Source organism: Arachis stenosperma, chromosome 6 (genome assembly GCF_014773155.1).
Source record: "Arachis stenosperma cultivar V10309 chromosome 6, arast.V10309.gnm1.PFL2, whole genome shotgun sequence".
NCBI lineage: Eukaryota > Viridiplantae > Streptophyta > Magnoliopsida > Fabales > Fabaceae > Arachis > Arachis stenosperma.
The window spans coordinates 121,821,381-121,832,367 of record NC_080382.1 but is presented as its reverse complement, the minus strand read 5'-3'; the positions used below and the strand labels follow the sequence as shown (position 1 = coordinate 121,832,367).

Here is a 10,987-nt window from a genome sequence, read left to right as displayed (position 1 = left end):
ATATTTATTTATTATAATTTAATTATATGCTTCTTGTATAATACAATATTTTGTATAATGATATGTCAAAAGCTCCACATGGTTAAAATTTTATCAAATCTCATATAAATAGATTTTATCCTATTAAATCTAGTTTGATCAAGCCATCCAAATAGACCTCAAAATTTTAGGTTTTAATTTCTCAAATAATTTTTTGGTTGAAACTGGTTATTTGGTATATAATTCGTCGGTGCTTAATATGGATTTTCTTTAATTATTAGAAGCAAAATAATATATATAGATCAGATATAGCATAATAGGTTGCTCTTTCTTTCTTGAATGGACAAACACATATCAAAATTCAGTTAAAGCATAATGGCCAAGTTGATTACAGAAAATATCATTTATATATGTGTTGGGCATTTGTCACTATAAATTTTCTCTCAAATAAACATATTCTCTTTCTTGAAGGATCATTAATCCGAATCTGGTTGCCGAATAATCTATCTATATATCTACACGTGAAATGAATTATATTGAGCATGACAAGCAATTTGTTGAGAAGCAAATGATACTGGTTGATATTGTTCGTTGATTACGAAAATTTAATTAGAGAAAAAGTATAGATAAATAATTTTTAACCAACAAACTATAAATAATTGTAATTAATAATCACTAATTAATAATAATTAATTGGGTTAAGTATGATTTTAGTTTCTAATATAAAGGTCGAAAATTCATTTTGTCTTCGGTCTTTTTTCACTATAAAATGGTCTTGAAAGTTTCAATTTGTTTTAAAATCGTCATTTTTATCAAAATTTTAATTTTTATTCCAAAAATACCCCTAATTAAGAAACAAAAAAACCTTTTCTCACTTCTCTCTCCTTGTTTCTCTCTCGTTCTAGCTAGCTGCTTCTTCTGCAGAAAAAAATGGCGATAACTTCTAGAAAATCAAGAGCACCATTGGTCCGATCTCTCTCACCATCTCCTAAATTTTGCAACAATTTCCACCCTCCATCACCTTCTTATTCTTTCTCTGGTTTCGTTTCCTCCAGTTCCACTTTCACCTCTCGCCCCATTACCACCTTCTTTCACACGTGCCACCTTATGCGGTCCCTCCTCTGCGTTGACCTCGTCTGTTTGGTTTTTCCATGACCGTTCGATTTCTTCGAACCGTTCCATCTCGGTGGTGCCTCGAATCGATGCTCTGATGACCGTGAAGGGGCAGGGCCAGCAGAATCGGACCTGCATGTGTTCTCCCTACGCACCCTGGTTCTTTCCGGTGTAGCCTCCACAAAGAATTCTCCGCCTCATCGCATATCGCAGCGGCACTGTACTCGCTGAACCGTCTCAATGCACGTAGATCCGTCATGACGAACTCGCTCATTAGGATTCGAGGCGTGGAAGGAGATCTCGTGGAAAGAGATCTCGTCCGGTCGCTAGATCTCGCCGCTGCTCCTGTGGACTCGGCGGAGGTGCTCGATGGCAGTGGATTTTGGTTCAAGGCAAGAAAATAGGATGGCTGTGATGACGGTTTCGGGTGGCTCGTCGGCTTCTGCTTCTGCTTCTATTATGTTGTTGATTTCTAATTATTGTTGCTTTTGGTTGCTTCTGCTTCTGATTAATTACATTGTTTCATTATTATTGTTGTTCTGCTCCTGCTTTTGCTTGATTACATTGTTGATTCATTGTTTATGTTATTGTTCTGCTGCTGCTTCTGTTTCTGCTCATGTTCCTGCTTGATTACATTGTTGATCCATTGTTGTTGTTGCTTCTGTTGGTTCTGCTTCTGCTTGTGCTTCTGTTTGTGCTTGATTTTGGAAAAAAGAGAAAGGGACATTTTGGTTCGAAGGATGGTTTCAAAACTAAGTTAAACTTTCGAGACCATTTTGTAACGAAAAAAAGGCCGAGGACAAAATAAATTTTCGACCTCTACGTTAGAGACCAAAATCATACTTAACCCTAATTAATTAGTATGGGGTACAGTTTAAAAATACTTGTAATTTATTGTTGGTTAGATCTTTGTTAATTATCTAACAGATTGATTGTAAGTTCATATTCATCAATTAAACACATGATGTTGTTGTGATTTTTAAATTTTTCTTTACATAATTAAGATAAAAAAATATAAATATACCAGATTATCCTTATTGAAAATGAAAACATATATATCCTATTTTTTATTTATATAAATTATTTATTGGATATTGTATTTTCATGATAGATACAACTGAATTGGAAAATAAATCAAAAATAGAAAAAAGTATATGTAGTAAAAATAATAGTCAATTTTTAAGTTCAAATGAAAGAGTGGACATATATCAAGTATAACAAGAAAAAGAAAGTACCAGTGTCAAGAGTCTTCAATCACCTACATAATCCAGTAGTGTTGGTTCAATTACAAATAGAAAGTACATGATACGTGGTCAGGAGAGCATTTTTGTTATCTTAGAGTTAAGGGGTAGAATGGTAATCTTGTCACATTCAAAGATCTAAATACCAGAAAAATTATACTATGCCGGTCTTGGAAATACATCAAGAAGACCAAGAGTTCGTCTAAAAAATAGTGGTGCTAAAATGACGGCAACTCATAAGGTCTATTAGGCTATGTCAGGACAGCAGGAGGCTTAATAGTGTTTTTCAAGTCTAGTAGAAGACACAAATTGGCATATTTGATTTTAATTTATTTTGTTGTTAGAATTTTTTGGAAGATTTGATTTATTTCTGATTTGCTTAGTAGTAATTTTAAGGATTTTAAATTTAAATCAAATCTGATTTAAATTAGTTATCATATATATCTTTAGAATTTTAAATTTAAATCAAATATGATCTAATCTAATAAGATCAAATCTGATTTATGTTCCAACTCTACAATATATTCAACAAATTCTTCCGTCACTAGATTGGAAGAAGAATGAGAGATAGGCTTAGAAGAACTCTTCTTCTTATGTCGATCCATAATATTCTTCTTCATCTGCTTTAACTCATTGGCAACAGTGACTAAATCCTCCATGGTTGTGCAATGGTAAAATTTGACATTATCTGCAATATCTTTATTAAGTCCAATAAGAAAGTGTCTCATAAGAACATCAGGATACTGTGCAATATTAGCCTTGGTCATCAAATACATCAACTTTTTGTGGTACTTCTTTATAGATTTGAAACCTTTTTTCAGCTTACGAACTTGTGCAAGAAGGTCATTGTGGTATGATGATGGCACAAACTGATTCCTCATGATTTTCTTCATCTTCGCCCAAAATTGAATTGGTGATTTTCCAATCCATCTTCTATTTTTGTCTAACTCAACCCATCAGACAAGGGTATAATTTGAGAATTCTATAGCTACTAGTCTGACCTTTTTCACAGAGTAGTTATGACACTGAAATATGAACTCTACTTTCCGTTCCCATTCCAACTAAGCCTCAGGGTCACTTCTACCTTTAAATTCTGGGATGCTCATTTTGATAGTATTAATGTTACTATCAATATCTTCCCGTTATCTATGATTTTGGGATCTAGAGGAAGCCTCTTTCGTAGACTCCGCAGAATGAATATGAACAGATTCTCGGGACCGCTCTTCAAAAAGAATTAATTCAGGAATCCAAGTCATTAAGACGTTGTTCAATCCTTGCAATGGCGCCAGTTAATGCGTCGATGCGGGAATTCAATTGTGGATCGGGGTTCCCTTCATTGTTAGCCATCACTGAAGAACTTGTGAAAAAAAAAAACTCACAACACTCTTCTCACGTGTATCATTCGGAATAGAACACTCATGTTTACACTTAATATATGGTTTTTATCCTCTATTGAGCTCACCACTCTTGCCTTTTTTTCATTCTTGGATTGCTTTAAAAAGTTGCACTTCAGAAAATGAGGAATTGAGACACCAAACTAAGATAATCTGAATGATAGAGACGTTCAACTTGACAAGAAGACAACCAATGTATGTAACAAAGGAAGAAAAACAATAAGTAATACTAATATGACAGAAACTAGAAAATTTGAATCTAATTGGAACCCAAAAGAAATTTAAAAAGCTAAAATAAAGCTGAAACAAATTGAATTTTTGCTTTTTTCTTACTATTTTTTTGGACTTTTTTTTTCAGATGCTGATGTTAATATATAGAAATTGCAGTAACAAAATTTAAAGAAGAAATTTTTGCTATTTTTTTAACTTTGAAGTAAATTTGTAGAAATTAGAATGAAGATTAAAGGAATAAGAAAAAGATGGAAAAAAGACGCAACAGAAAAGACACAGCGAAAACATAAAAGATAGATAAGGTTTTTCTACTAGACCTCTAAAAAACCTGTTCTTAGCAACCTAGGGCATCGGAAGGAATTTTCTACTAGACCTTCAAAGAATTTGTCCTTGACAACCTAGATCAGAGAGATGAAGTTGAAGAAACCACCACGCAGAATCACCATAGTGTTGGATCCTTCAATCTTCTTCATGCAACAAGCGAAGCAAATCACTCACCTCTCTTAATCACACTAAAAAAATGTGCATAAAGTACTAAGAAAATTTATTCATTAAAAATTGTGTAAATTATCTCACCAAAGGTGTTTAAATAGGCCCCCTAACAAACTAACTAAAAGATAAGATAAGATAACTTAATTTAAATTTCTTAAAGATAAGATTACTAATTTAAACCAGATTTGATCTTATTGGATTAGATCAAATTTAATTTAAATTTAAAATCCTAAAGATATATATGATAACAACTTTAAATTAGATTTGATCTTATCAGATTAGATCAGATTTGATTTAAATTTAAAATTCCTAAAATTACTATAAGTAAATTAGAAGCAAATCAAATCTTTCAACAAACTTTAACAGCAAAATAAACAAAAATAAAGGCCTAATAATTTCAAAAATTAATTGCTAATTTGTGTTTTTTACTGGACTTGAAAAATACTGTTGGGCCTCCTGCTGTACTGACATAGCCCAGTGGGCTTTATAAGTTGTCGTCATTTCAGCACCACTGTTTTTGAGATGAACTCTTGGTCTCCTTGATGTCCAAGACCGGCATGGTATAATTCTTTTAGTATTCAGATCTTTGAATGTGACGAGATTACCATTCTGTCCCTTAACTCTAAAATGACAAAAATACCCTTTGACCATTTATCAATACAGATAGAGAGCACAAATAGAGAGTACACATAGAAGAATGGAAGAAGATAACATAGAAAAGAATACTCACATTGGACAATACTTTGTTCCCTATCCCTTTCTCACTATTTGTTACTCTTGTCCACTAATTAGTTAGGCCCCTTGTGTTTGTGTGTCTTTCTTCACTGTAGTCCATCTTCTAACCATTTTGCCTCTTCTACCTGTATGTATCATTACTCTCTCCGTAAAAAATAACCTTGTTCTCATGGTCAAAGAAAGGGTATTGCAATTTGAAAGCTTCATATGGTTCCCAGGTAACTTCTTCATCTATCATAGATTGCTATTGTATAAGGACTTCCTCTTGCCGTTTTTCACGTCTCTTGACTATTCGGTGCCCCAGTATCAAATGGGGTTAGAGTTTGTACAATTGGTCATCTAGTAAAAGTAGAGTGAAAATGGTAGGAGGATTTGGATTGTCAGTCCATTTCTTGGGTAAAGAAATGTGGAAAACAGTGTAGATCTTGGTTATGGTAGGCAATTCCAATTTTTAAGCCATATTTTCAACGCGTGACATGATTTTAAACGGTTCGAAATACCTCATAGATAATTTTTTATTCTTTCGCAAGCTCACAGAGTTCTAACGGTATGGCTTTATCTTAACATACACAAAATTACCCACATTGAACTCGAACTCCCTTCGCTTTTGATCCCCTTGGATTTTCATTCTGTGCCTTTTGTAAATTCTTTTTGAGAGATTCCAGCGCTGAGGTAGCTATTCCTGTAGCACTAGTGTGTCAGCAGACATGAGTTCATACTTGAGAAGGTTGAATGGTCTCAACCGATAGCCTTAAATGGGAACATGCTAATAGTGGAATGTATGAGGTGTTGTAACTATATGCGGCCCACAATAGCAACTTAAACAAGTCTTTTGGGTTCTCTTACATGTAAGAGCGGAAGTACATTTTCAAGTAGTGATTAAGGACCTCTGTTTGTTCGTCAAACTCTGGATGGTATGCAAAACTCTTAGCCAGCATAATTCCCTGACTTCCACAACACTGTTCCTAGTATTTGCTCGTAAAAATTTTCTCTTGATCTAAAATAATGGAATGAGAGAAATCGTGAATGCTCATTGCCTCTTGCACAAAAGTTTCATCCACTTTTGGAGTCATAAAATCCAAAAGAAGCAGAGTAAAGTGCACAAATTTAGACAACCGATCAACAATCACCAAGATAACGGAGCAAACATGAAATAAAGGGAGACTGGTGATGAAATTCATTGATATATCATGCCAAATATGGGTTGGGAATGAAAATACCTCCAATAGTCTAGTTGAGGTTTGAGTACTATACTTTGCCTGGTGACAAATAGAGCAAGTATTGACATATTCTTTAATGTGTTTAGTTATATGCTTCCAAAAAAATTAGATAGTCAAGTGACCAAGTATCTTCTGTTAATCTTTATGTACTCCAATAGTGGAATCATGATTCTCATGAAGCAAGCAAGGAATCAAAGGTGAAGCAACTGGTATAACAAGCCTATCATCCCAATACCATAAGTAATGGCACCTTTGGAGTCTACCTGAATTCTGTTCAGCTTTTGAAAACTCAGTTTCAACCTAAAATGTTTGAAGCTCCTGTTGAAGTAATGGTAGCAGGCTACTTGTCATCGAAGTGAGTCCCATGAAGGCCCGTGATAACCCATCAGCAACTTTATTATTGTAACCTCTCTTGTATTCAATAGAGAAGTCATAGCCCAACAGATTTTTTAACTACGTCTGCTGTGTCGGGGTTTGAATCGTCTAACCTTTTTCCTGAGGCTCTTATGGTCAATTTGGATAACAAATTTGTAGCTGAGTAAATAGTGGCAAATTTAGTGATAGTAGCGATACTGGCTTGCATCTCCGATTGTTTCTGAGTTATGCTGGAAAGCTTCTTAGAAAAGTAGGCGATATGGTAACCCTAGTGGCTAAGGATGGCACCAATTCCCGTTCCTGACGCATCTGTTCCTAAGATAAAAGGTTTAAAGAAGTCCAACAAATCTAAAATAGGAGCATGTGACAAGGCGATTTTAAGTTGACTAAAAGTTGTCATGATTTTCTCTGACCAAACAAAATTGTCCTTTTTAAGGAGGTCGATCAAGAGTGCAGCAAATAATGCGAAATGCTTGATAAAATTTCGGTAATAGCTAGCCATCCTCAAAAATGCTCGGAGTTGCTTGAGGGAAGTAGGAATAGGCCACTATTTAATAGTTTGAATCTTGGAGTCATCCACTCTAACTCCCTTTCTAGATACCATATGGCCTAAGTAATCAACTCTTATTTATCCAAAAGAGCACTTTGATAATTTAGCATATCATACATTGTCCCTCAAAATATTTAGCACCTGCATCAAACGAGTTAAGTAAGAATGCCAATCAGGACTATAAATCAGGATATCATCAAAGATTAGTAAAACAAACTTTCTTAATACTTTTGCAAAAATTGAGTTCATCAAACCCTAAAAGCTAGCGAGGGCATTCGCCAACCCGAATGGCATCACCAACCATTTGTATAAATCTTGATGTGTGTGAAACATCATCTTGAAGTAATCTTCAAGTTTCATGCAAATCTAGTGATAACCGAACCTTAAGTCCAACTTAGAAAAGTATCACATGCCAAACAGTTCATCTAATAACTCATCCACTGTAGGAATTGAAAAAGAGTCTTTGACCGTGACGGCATTCAAAGCCTGGTAGTCCATATAAAGCCGTCAAGAGCTATCATTTTTCTTCACCACTAGCACCGGAAAAGAAAACGGGCTAGTGTTCGAACGTATAATGCCTTGTGTTAATATTTGATTCATAATTCACTCAATTTCTGAATCTAGCTGTGCAAATATTGGTACAATTTCATCTTGACTGGTGCTGAGTTAGGCACCAAGGGAATAGCATGGTTTTGAGCTTGCGATAAAGGCAAACCCCTCGGAATTTAGAACACCACGTTGTAGGTGTGTAACAATTAGGCCAATTCCAAATTCATATCAGACAATAAATCCAAAGGCAAATGTAAATCATTCTCTAAAGATTGTAATTGAAATGTATAAATGGCAACAATTTCGTGTGTATATGTGTGTTGCAACCTTTTTAATTGATGAGGTTTAGCCTATTTTGGAGCGTGACTTGTCTCCCATTGTGAGGCCACTAGTTTGTCAGCATCCAAGAATGTAATGAACTTCTGCTTGTAGTTAACCCAAGTGATTGTCAAGTGTTTCTAACCATATATCATAAAGAACTAATTCTTTAATTGCAATTGGTAAGACAAAGACACTATTGAAAAGGGTGTGGTCTTGGATCGTAACAAGAACATTTCTGACTTCGACTTCACATTGAAGCAGCTGTCCACTCCCTACTTAGACTTTGAACTGTGATGCTTCGTGCACTGCCATTTCTAAGTGCTGGGTCAAACCGGATGCATGAAACTGTCTGAGCTCCCACCACCCATAAGTATCTAGAGTTCTCTATCATTCACTGTCCCCTTGAAACAGAATGAACACTTCCTCGGAATGCCTGCAAGGACATAATAGGATAGGTGGAAGTGTTCAGCACTATCTACTGCAGGCATAAGATGTTGTTTGAGCTCGGCTTCTCTTTTTCGACCACCTCCTCACTCGAAACTTCCTCCAAGGATTGTATAAAGAAGTAATGTTTGGCTGGACATCAATGCACAGGTGAATATTGTTTATCACAAATAAAACAGAGACCATTTACTCGTTGAACTTGTATCTCAATGGAGAGAGTTTCCAGTCTTATTTGATGTGGGTAATAGAGGTGGAGTTGAAGTTTGGGTGGTGGATTGAGTATATGTTGGGAGGAAATTGAGTTTAGCAAGTTGTGTGGTGTTAGCTTTGTTTTGTGGGGTAAATGCGGGACATTTGGGTTTCGGCATCTATGAAAACTAGGAATAAACTTTTCTTCAAATAATTTTGCCAGGGATACTGCCTGCATTAAGGACGCGAGACATCAGGACTTGAATTCCCTCTTGAGATCCAGAATCAATCCGTCACTAAAACAATCTAACAGCCATATGTCATCCATATCATAAACTCTACCAGCCAAATCATTGAAACAATCAAAGTCATTTTTTTATAGAAGAAGACTGCTTCAATTTCATCAATTCTTCCCTAGGATTCTCAAATTGTGAAGGTCTAAACTGAATTTGAATTGCAGTGGAAAGAGTGAGTCAATCGGTTACTTGATCGAGTTGTTCCCAAATTTAAAACCAAGCCAAAGCTTCCCCCCTAAGCTGACAGCCACCAAATCCGGCTTTTGTTCCTCTAGAATGTCATAGATCTAGAAGAACCTCTCCGCCCGAAAAATTCATTGGAGAACATCTTCGGTGCTTAAACACAAGCAAAATCGACCTTCATGTGATGTGGCAGAATGAAGACTAACTGATGTGGCTGCAGCCATGGAGAATCCTCAAGCTGTTGCACAGGTTGGACTTGGATCGACGCCAATGAGTGTGTAATGGCGGCGAGTTGCTCCTGGTTACTATCAAATTGCTCGGCTAAACAGTTAATAGCCACCTGCATCGATTGCATTCTCATGTTCATAGCATCAAACTCTCAATGAAAGCACCAATTGATAGAGGTTACTGTTGATTGGGGAATAAAATGAAAATGAAAAAATTATATGTAAGTAAAAATAGTAATCAATTCTCTGGTTCAATGAAAGAATGGGCGCATATCAAGTAAAAAAAGAAAAAAAAAAGTATGATGACTAAAGGTCTTCAATCACCTGCACAATCAGGTACTAGTTCAGTCACAGATAGAGAACATATAGAGACGAATGAAAAAAGATAACATTAAGAAGAATACTCACATTGCATGATACCTTGCTCTTTGCCCCTTCCTCATTATTTGTTATTCTTCTCCACTAATTAGTTAGATTCTTCATATTTGTATTTTTTTCATTGTGGCCCCTCTTCTAACCATTTTGTCTCTTCTACCTATATCATTGCTTTAGCTAATTTTGTAGATTTATGACAAAATTAACTTTCATACGCATTTTCACAAAAATTGTTGGAGGACATTGAATTTTGGTTAAAGTGTAAATAACATCGAATTATTGTGATTTACATTTAGGGACAATCCCTTATCACCTTAGTATGATTTACTTGTAGAGAGCACCATACATTCAAATTTTGTCACAATTCATGTTTGAGTGAGTTAAGACCCACTTGGCTATTGTGAAGAAGATGGATAACAAAAAAATTAAAAAGAATGCTAAAAGATTATCAGAATTTATTGTTTTTAACCATCAATTGGCCATTAATATTTAAAAATATGGAATAAAGTATGTTGTTGGATTATTAAACTAAAGGAATTGGATTGATGGCTAAAAGTGATGGCCAAAAATAATAAATTCTAATAGCATTCTAACATTTTTTTTTAAAATCTCCCCAAATTTGAGGAAGAAGTTGAAAGATAAAAATTTTGGGTACCAAAAATTCAGAGAAGACAATGACAGTGCTTGGTGAAAGATGGCATAGAAGAGAGGATTTAGAGTGAGAAAAAATTTTGGGCACCTAAAGCGAAAGAGATAGTAGTGGTGATTGGTGGATGATAACAATGAAGAGAACATTAGTGGATGGAAAAAAAAGGAAAAAACCTTTACTCATGTAAGTTTATAAATCATAAGCCCTTATGTCATTTTATGCTTACCAAATTTCTACAATATGTTATTGTGTAAATCTGTCAAAATTGTGAAAAATTACAAAGTGTTCATATGATGTAATGAAAGCAATAAAGTAATTCATAATGATTTATTTTAAGTGATAAATTTTATTTAAATAATTTAGATCATATACAAATATCTTATATTGCTTTAATTATCGGCATAAACATTTTTTTTTATTTGTA

General features: G+C 34.8%; 1 pseudogene; it reads left to right on the top strand.

Annotated features, from left to right (window-relative positions):
• Positions 1-909: 909 nt before the first annotated feature.
• On the top strand, positions 910-1,496 carry LOC130934507 (uncharacterized; annotated as a pseudogene).
• The last annotated feature ends 9,491 nt before the right edge of the window (positions 1,497-10,987 follow it).